The following is a 10,367-nucleotide window of genomic DNA, read 5'->3' as shown; positions in this document are numbered from 1 at the left end:
AAGAGGAGAATTCTCCTGTTTAGCCTCTTGTAATCTACCTTGTAGTTCTGATAAGGATATACGAAGAATTAGGTGTGCCTCTTAAGAGGTCAAATCTATTTGTGGGGAATTCTCTTCTAAGGTCAGTTATTCTACCTTTTAAAAAACTATATACCTGAAGGTATGCCAAATAATGACTAGAACTCAAATCGTATTTGGTGCACAGTTCCTCAAAACTGAGATAACGATGTTCCGTACTGTGCCACATGTCAGTTACAGAGCGTATTCCCTTGGCTCTCCAGTCACGGAACTGTTTAAGTCTTCCCTCCAAAAATTCAGGGTGTCCCCAAATAGACATATGCTTTGATAACATAAATGGCAACCTGTATTCCTTACGCACTGCTTTCCGCGTAGCTGCCGTGTCTTTTATGATTAGGCTTTTTCTCAGAATCTGAGGCAAATTGGCAAATTTAGTATGGAGCAGCGCAGACAATGACCAAGGGGAAGCTAAATACGATTCTAATTTGTAGTTTGAGAAGCTACTTCATCCCGTCAACCAATCCATGGCGTGTCTAAGATTGCTTGCAAGATTATATCTCCTGATATCTGGGAAATTCACTCCTCCCTTTTCTTTATGTAGTTGCAATTTCCGTAATGAAATTCTCGAACGCTTTCCTTTCCATAAAAAATAACGGAACGCTGATTCCAAAGGTTGGATATCTGCGTGTCTAATCAGTAGCGGGTTCGGTATAGCGGTATAGTAAGCGTGCGAAGCTGATCATTTTTAATAAATGGGACCTACCTAACAGGGAAAGGGGAAGATGTAACCATCTATCAATGTCTCCCTGAATTTTCTGGATTAAGGGAGGATAGTTCATGGAGTATATTGATTCCGGGGTTTTCCCTATATTAATACCTAAATATCGGATGGAATTCTTTCTTTCTAGTTTCACCTGGAGAGTTCGATAATCTAGATCTTTAGCTCGACGTGTCTGAGAGAGAAGTAGGAGTTCAGACTTATCTGCGTTAACCCTAAATCCCGACGCACTTCCAAAATTCGATAACTTATCCATCAGGTAAGGTAAATCTCTCTGAGGTTCTTCTAAGAACACCAATAAATCGTCTGCATATAGAGCGTGCTTTACTTCTCTGGTGCCTACTTTTATTCCTTCTATCTCTCTGGTGTCCCTTAAATAGCGGGATAACGGTTCTAAAGCAATATTGAAAAGTAACGGTAAAAGAGGACATCCCTGTCTCGTTCCCTTGCCTATTGAAAATGCAGAAGAGAGAAAACCTGGGGTATGTATTCTGGCTGAGGGATTAGCATATAAAACCTGTAGATAAGCTCTGCGTTTTTTTTTTTTTACGTGAAACCTAATTTTTTTTATTCAAAACACTTTTTTTTTTAATCTTTATTTCTGTCCCACTCTGGGACTTCAACTTTTGGGGGTCTGATCCCCTCTGCAATGCAGTACAATACATCTGTAGTGTAATGCATTGCTTGGTCGTGTACTACAATGAGTAGTACACAAACAGGTTGCCTAAGAGACCGGGCCTGAGGCTGGATCTCCTCGGCACCCGTAGAAGGCAGGTGCCAGTGCCGTGCAGGGCATTGGGCAGCCTCTGCACGGCATCTGGCTGCCTTGTCACGCATTGGGTCCCCTGCTTTGATCGGGCACGCATCGCTCTGGTGCCCGCCCGATCATCCCGCCGTGCATGTACGGCGGAATGCATTCTGGCAATGCATCCCCGGCACAGCATTTTGCGTTAAGGGGTTAACACAGAAGCTCAGATTTACTGATCCTATATGCAGTACGCAGCCCTGCAGGGTGAGCGAATGTGAGGTCACAGGGGTAGTTAACAAACCGAGGGTTGCTCTTGGTACCTGGGCAGGCGTACAGCAGTGATGGAGAGGCTGGCACATGGATCCTCTGGGGCACTCTCTGTGTATAGGGACCAGGCCAGGTGGTAGGTGAGGTGCCCTGGGTGTTGTAGGTTTAGTGTGCCTGTGGCAAGATCCCTTATAGTTCGTGACGCCAGTGCCGGTAACAGTGGCACACTGATTTGTTGTAGGAATAATGGAGGTACACAAAGTTGCAGTGAACCAGAACTTCTTTTTATTGAACAGTCCAACTATATACAGTCTTCAGTTAGTTCCATATGTATAATGTTGAATACAGGCAGGCTTCATACAAATGGCAGGCAAAGTATTTGCAAGATACTCAGAGGGAATAACACTTACAGATCAGGCTGTACTTTCCTCAGATCCTGTCTGGCTTTCACCAAGGCCTGTATGCCCTATTGCTGGCATTATCCTTGGGTAGGGAAACCTTCCTCTGGTATATATCCCCTTGCTGGAAATATCCATCTGCCCTTCAGCTTTCTATTTGGCTGGATAAAAGTGTCTCTGCTCTGTACTTTTAAAGGTTCTATATATCTTCAGGAGGTAGCTTCTTCTCCTGGTTGCAAGCTAGAAGCCTGGGCTATCTAGCTGCATGTCAAAAACTGCTCTTCAGCTATCCTCTGGCTAAAGTGCACACTGGCTTCTGACCACACACCCCTTCTCTGGACTAGACCTGACTTTATGTACTAGGGGGTTCCCTAGCTCCCTCTACTGCATAGGAGGAGGAACTACACCCCTAACAGGCCTGGTACACAGGAGATAATATGAAAATACACATTACAATACAATATAAAATACCATAACCATGTTCCACAGGAGGTAGAGAACAACGTGACCCAATTGACCCTTGTGTAGTGCCCACCCTTACGTAGTGGGACACTACATACCCCGCTACTTTGAGGTTGCCCGACCTCAGCGCAACATAGGGGGCCCGCCCAGATAGACACTGTGACCTGAAAGACAAAAAATGCAAAGCAGGCATATACACAATCACTACATTTGCAAGGAAAATATCAGGCAGCTCCGCTGGCAAAGGAACAAGTGCGGTGAAAAGGGGCGTCGTTCTCCTCACGCAGGATAGTATAGGGAACAGAGGCGCTGACCTGGTACAGCGTATCAGGAAAAACCAGGATAGTCCATAATAATAAAATACAATAGTCCCATAAAAAAGCATCTCAGAGGCCCACATGCGTTGTGGTCATCTCTGGGCACAGTTCTTGAATTAAGATTGCACATAAAAGTCACAGCACAGAACTCTACATTTAAGGGATATGGTATTCTCCTGATAAGTCCTGGTAGATAAAAGTAGTGCAATAATATCCCCTACTCAACCTGAAAAGGGGGTTAAAAAGGGTAAGGTGCAAAACAACAGGCACCTAATTAGAATAGCACTTGAAGCAGGCAGGATGTCCTGGAAAACAATATGGCAGAAGAGACCTTGGTATTTTCAGTGGCCTTTCAACTACCACTGGGCCGTGGGTAAACTGGCAGCAGCTCATTGTGCCAAAACATAGGACTCCTGTCCTGAAACAGTTAAATTTACTGGTAGGGTCCCTCAGCAATCATGGCCTAGCAGGCCTACTCACAGGTATGTGTCCAGTTCATACTGATCATCAGACGTGGTGCATCCTGGTTCCGCTCTGAGTCTAGGCCAGGAACGGGAATTCCCACTTGGCTGGGCCCACAAAATAGTATTAACAGGCAACTGAAGAATAAATGGGCCTGTCAATGGTATAGGCTCGGCAAGCCTGGGGGTGAATGTTGCAGGAGGCTCCATAGGTCTGGGTGTCGCCGGGTTTCTCCGCTGGCGCAGTCATTGGAGTCGCTGAACTGGTGGCGATGGGATCTTATGCTGCAGGCCCGGGGACATCAGAATTCTTGGACGAATCGCTATTGTCAGGTGGTATTGGTGCCAATCTGGACGCAGCAATTTGGCGCAGGCCATCAAGATGGATTTCTAGCCTGGCGATCTTGTCCTCCAGACTCTCAGGTGATGCTCTGCTGCAGGGATCCGGTACAGTCGCAGCAGGTTCAGGTGCTGAGTCACAACTCTTTCCTCGCCGCTGGACATCAAGGGTCTCATGGAATTTCTGCATGTTTTCCATCTCCACTTGTGTCTTCTCCCTGCGGGGCAACTCAGGTGAGGGATAGGGACTCACCTGTTTCTCTAGCACAGTAGTCTGCCAGAAGATATTGGGGCCGGTGAAGGAACCCCTCTCCTGGTAAGTATTGCGAGCAGGCCCCGCCGGACTCTCTGGCTCGCATACTTGACTGGTGGGCACCTCAGGCTCTTCCCAATCCTCTGGTCCCGGCTTGGGACGGGTTATGGCCGTGGCATAAGGACCCCTCAGGCCCTCGGCGGGGGTAAATTCCACTTCTCCTTCGCGGAGGTTATGCAAATGTTCGGGTAAGTAACTGCGTTTTACAGACCTCCGATTCACAAAAAGGTCTCGGCCTGTGGAGAAGTCCTTGATGAACCCGAAACCTCTGCCTTTATCAAACATCACCACCACTCCCATCCTTCTCTCCAGATGGTGCTGAGTATTCGAGTGGTGCTCGTATACCGTCTTCGCGAGCTCCTCGAAGTAGATCTTTTTCTCGGTAGTCTTTCGTATGGCCGTGGCGCATATCTCGGCCATTAGCAAGGGCCATTGCGCAGTAGGCTGGGCAAATCCACCCCGCAAGCCAAGGCATGGCTCTGGCTGCGACCGCCATGGGAAGCAAGGTGGCCTCTCCGGTCCCGGAGTATAGGCGGGTGGTGCTTCTCCCTCTTCAATCATTGCAGGCTCTGGGTACTTGTTCGCAGGTAAGGCCATTCCGGCAGGAGACTCTCCACTCTGCAACATTCCCGATACTTCTACTGCACACGACTGGGCGGCACGTAGGACTTCACACGAGACCTCCCACTGCTCCGGGAGGCAGCCCCCTCGGTACTCCAACACAGGGGAGGCGGAGTCCATCTTGGTAGAATATGCAAATTAAAGGCGGTGGAGCAAAAATACAGTCCTTCCCGCTCTCTTCAGCAGAAGGCAAAAAATTCTTCCCGCCAATACAATACAGAGATGGCGCAGCAATAATTCACTCAGCTTAGGTGGCCATCTTTAAGCATAAGGCTGTCAATTCACTGACAGCAAGCGGTGACTTAGGAAGCAGCAAACAGTCCACAATGTACAGTTTCACACCGCGATTTTTTCTTTGGCCCCGATTTTCAATTAAACAGATAGGGCATTTATCACTTTAAAGGCAATAATGGCACACAGTTCAGATTCCACTATGGCGTAGGAATAATTGTATCCAGTTCGTGATGCCAAAATATGCAGTACGCAGCCCTGCGGGGTGAGCGAATGTGAGGTCACAGGGGTAGTTAACAAACCGAGGGTTGCTCTTGGTACTCACAGTTTTTATATACCATGGGCATGCGTACAGCAGTGATGGAGAGGCTGGCACATGGATCCTCTGGGGCACTGTTTGTGTATAGGCACCAGGCCAGGTGGTAGGTGAGGTGCCCTGGGTGTTGTAGGTTTAGTGTGCCTTTGGCAAGATCCCTTATAGTTCGTGACGCCAGTGCCGGTAACGGTGGCACACCGATTTGTTGTAGGAATAATGGAGGTACACAAAGTTGCAGTGAAACAGAACTTCTTTTTACTGAACAGTCCAACTATATACAGTCTTCAGTTAGTTCCATATGTATAATGTTGAATACAGGCAGGCTTCATACAAATGGCAGGCAAAGTCTTTGCAAGATACTCAGAGGGAATAACACTTACAGATCAGGCTGTACTTTCCTCAGATCCTGTCTGGCTTTCACCAAGGCCCGTATGCCCAATTGCTGGCTTTATCCTTGGGTAGGGAAACCTTCCTCTGGTATATCTCCCCTTGCTGGAAATATCCTTCTGCCCTTCAGCTTTCTATTTGACTGGATAAAAGTGGCTCTGCACTGTACTTTTAAAGGTTCTATATATATTCAGGAGGCAACTTCTTCTCCTGGTTGCAAGCTAGAAGCCTGGGCTATCTAGCTGCATGTCAAAAACTGCTCTTCAGCTATCCTCTGGCTAAATTGCACACTGGCTTCTGACCACACACCCCTTCTCTGGACTAGACCTGACTATATATACTAGGGGGTTCCCTAGCTCCCTCTACTGCCTAGGAGGAGGAACTACACCCCTAACAGGCCTGGTACACAGGAGATAATATGAAAATACACATTACAATACAATCTAAAATACCATAACCATGTTCCACAGGAAGTGGAGAACAACGTGACCCAATTGACCCTTGTGTAGTGCCCACCCTTACGTAGTGGGACACTACATATAGACCAGTGGTCCCCAACCTTTTTTGCACCAAGGACCAGTTTCACGCAAGACAATTTTCCCAGGGACCGGGTGGGGGGAAGTGGGTAGGGGTTCTGGGGCGGGGCTTAGTGGGTGAGCGGGGCTTAGTGGGTGCTAGTCGGTGCTGACTGATTCCCGCGCATAACAAAACACAAGGTGCATATTAAAATATATAACACTATATAACGACTATATAAACTGACTAAGGTCTCTGCTGCACTGGTCTCTGCTGCACTGGTCTCTGCTGCACTGGTCTCTGCTGCACTGTACCGTATTTTTCGCCCTAGGTTTTAGAGTTTTAGAGTTTTAGGTTTTAGGTTTTAGAGGAGCACAATAAGAAAAAAAAAATAATCACACCTCAGGTCAGACCAGCAATCAGACCCCCAATGTTAATCAGACCTCAAATCAGACCCCCAATGCCTCAGATCAACCCCCCAACCTTTAGCCATCTATCAGCCCCCATGTCAGCCATCAGCCCCCATGTCAGCCATCAGCCCCCCATGTCAGCCATCAGCCCTTATATCAGCCATCAGCCTCCCATGTCAGCCATCAGCCCCCCATGTCAGCCATCAGCCCCTTATGTCAGCCATCAGCCATATGTCAGCCCCCAGCCCTTATGTCAGCCATAAGCCCCCCATGTCAGCCATAAGCCCCCCATGTCAGCCCCCAGACTTTTTGTCAGCCCCCAGCCCTTATGTCAGCCATAAAGCCCCCCATGTCAGCCCCCAGGTCAGCCATCAGCCCTTATGTCAGCCCCCAGCGCAAAAAAAAAAAACCCACTTACCTCTCCTGCTCCTGGTCACCATCGCGATCCTCTTCATCCTGCTGTTGGCTGTGTATCGCGGCGCACAGTGTGAGGTCACAGAGCGACCTCACGCTGTGCGCAGCCCTACACAGCCGATAGCCGAGCCAAGGACCAGGAAGCGGTGAGTACAGATCTGTACTCACCGCTTCCTGGTCCTCCTGTACTAATGAAGCGCTTCCATAATGGAAGCGCTTCATTAGTACCGCGTTAAAGACGGCCTTGATCGCCGCGGCCCGGCAAACTATTTTCCAGGGCCCAGTCCTGGGCCGTGGCCTGGCGGTTGGGGACCGCTGCTATAGACGGTGTACGCCAAGGCTGTCTATCTGTAACGGGGTTCCGAAGGTGCACTCGGTCCCCCATTGCCCGCAGACCTGTTGCTTAGCTTTTGGAATGAGGTTCTGTGTTTGACCTCATTCCCAGGGCGGCTTTACTAGCTGGGTGGCTCCCTGCTCCTAGTCTGCCTTGAGCGCCGAGCTGATCACTCGGTGCTCGACTGGTTGGTCTGTCGGTCATGTGACGCTGGCCACGTCACATGACCCTCACTCCCCACTATAAATACAGGCAGCCTGCTGGCTACAGGTTGCCTGTTAATTTCTAGGTTCCTGGCTATTTGTTGGACTGCTGAATACTTACCTGATCCTGTTCCCTGACCATCCTTTTGCCTGCTCCTCCTGTACTGCGCATCCGTCCTGGTATTGTGACCTCGGCTCACACCTGACTACTCTCTTCTGACTCCTCACGCCTTCAAGATGGATCCTGGTAAGGAACTAGCAATTAAGGAATGGGTAAGACCTTCATCCTTAAAGGCCTTACAATGGTTCTTAGGTTTCGCCAATTACTATCGTAAATTTATTATGAATTTTTCCGTAATTACTAAACCGTTGACCGACCTTACTAAGAAAGGGGCGGATTTGGAGAATTGGTCTACTGAGGCCATTTCTTCATTTGAAAAATTAAAAAAGGCATTCAGTAGCGCTCCCATTCTGATCCAGCCTGATCAGGAGAAACCTTTTATTGTGGAGGTGGATGCGTCCAAGGACGGCGTAGGAGCAGTCCTTTCACAAGGTCCTGCTAGCCTCACTAATCTGAGACCATGTGCCTTCTTCTCCAGGAAATTCTCTCCCACGGAGAGAAACTACGACATAGGGAATAGGGAGCTGCTGGCCATTAAATGGGCATTTGAGGAGTGGAGGCATTTCCTGGAGGGGGCAAGACATTGTGTAACTGTTGTCACTGACCATAAAAACCTTATGTTTCTCGAGTCTGCTAAGAGGTTGAATCCCCGTCAAGCCAGATGGGCTCTGTTTTTTACTCGTTTTGATTTTTCCATCACGTTCAGGCCGGGAAGTAAAAATGTGAAGGCGGACACATTATCTCGGAGCTTCCAGGCTTTTCAACCTACTGAGGTACCACCTGAATCCATCCTACCAGCAAACATCTTCTTAGCAGCTCTTACCCAGGATATCTCGGCTCGCATTAGGTCTGAACAACATCTGGCACCGGTATCCACCCCAACAGATAAGTTGTTTGTTCCCGTACAATTTCGTCTCCAGCTGTTGGGTGAGTGTCACGATTCTGCCTTTTGTGGACATCCGGGTGTTGAGGGCACTAAGGATCTGGTTTCTAGATCTTATTGGTGGCCCACTCTAACTAGGGATGTCAAGTCCTACGTGTCAGCCTGTGAGGTTTGTGCCAGGTCCAAGACACCTAGGACTCGCCCTGCTGGTAACCTACGACCCCTACCCATTCCCAGTAGACCCTGGTCCCATATCTCGATGGACTTTATAACTGACCTACCGCTGGCGGAGGGTAAGACTGTGGTTTGGGTAGTGGTCGATAGGTTTAGCAAGATGGTTCATTTCATTCCCCTGTCTAAACTTCCGAATGCTAAAACCCTGGCATCTATTTTTGTGAGAGAGATTGTTCATTTACATGGCATCCCGGAAAATATTGTTTCTGACAAATTTGTGTCCAAATTCTGGAGGGCCTTCTGTCAAAGATGTAAAATTTCATTGTCTTTTTCTTCCGCCTACCATCCTGAGAGTAATGGGCAGACTGAACGCCTTAATCAGTCTGTGGAACAATTCTTGAGGTTGTATGTTGCTGATGACCAGCAATTATGGGTCAAATTCCTTCCGTTGGCTGAATTTGCTTTGAATAACCGTGTCAATTCTTCTGCTGGGGTCTCCCCTTTCTTTTGTAACCATGGTTTTCATCCCCGTTTTCATTCTGGGTCGTCCGTCTCCTCCTCTAACCCTGAAGCGGATAAACTCTCCTCCGAACTGTGCACAGTTTGGGCCCGGGTTCAATCGAACCTAGAAAAGGCTCAATGTTCTCAAAAACTCAAGGCCGATAGGAGACGTTCAAGGGGGGTAAACTTTCAGGTTGGGGATAAAGTATGGTTGTCCTCCAAGAATCTACAGTCAGGTCCATAAATATTGGGACATCGACACAATTGTAACATTTTTGGCTCTATACACCACCACAATGGATTTGAAATTAAACAAACAAGATGTGCTTTACCTGCAGACTGTCAGCTTTAATTTGAGGGTATTTACATCCAAATCAGGTGAACGGTGCAGGAATTACAACAGTTTGCATATGTGCCTCCCACTTGTTAAGAGACCAAAAGTAATGGGACAATTGGCTTCTCAGCTGTTCCATGGCCAGGTGTGTGTTATTCCCTCATTATCCCAATTACAATGAGCAGATAAAAGGCCCAGAGTTCATTTCAAGTGTGATATTTGCATTTGGAATCTGTTGCTGTCAACTCTCAATATGAGATCCAAAGAGCTGTCACTATCAGTGAAGCAAGCCATCATTAGGCTGAAAGAACACAGCAAACCCATCAGAGAGATAGCAAAAACATTAGGCCTGGCCAAAACAACTGTTTGAAACATTCTTAAAAAGAAGGAACGCACCGGTGAGCTCAGCAACACCAAAAGACCCGGAAGACCATGGAAAACAACTGTGGTGGATGACTGAAAAATTATATCCCTGGTGAAGAAAACACCCATCACAACAGTTTGCCCGATCAAGAACACTCTCCAGGAGGTAGGTGTATGTGTGTCAAAGTCAACAATAAAGAGAAGACTTCACCAGAGTGAATACAGAGGGTTCACCACAAGATATAAACCATTGGTGAGCCTCAAAAACAGGAAGGCCAGATTAGAGTTTGCCAAACGACATCTAAAAAAGCCTTCACAGTTCTGGAACAACATCCTATGGACAGATGAGACCAAGATCAACTTGTACCAGAGTGATGGGAAGAGAAGAGTATGGAGAAGGAAAGGAACTGCTCATGATCCTGAGCATACCACCTCATCAGTGAAGCTTGGTGGTGGTA

The sequence above is a fragment of the Bufo bufo genome, chromosome 5, assembly GCF_905171765.1.
Source record: "Bufo bufo chromosome 5, aBufBuf1.1, whole genome shotgun sequence".
In the NCBI taxonomy this organism is placed as follows: domain Eukaryota; kingdom Metazoa; phylum Chordata; class Amphibia; order Anura; family Bufonidae; genus Bufo; species Bufo bufo.
This window is presented reverse-complemented; position numbering follows the sequence as displayed.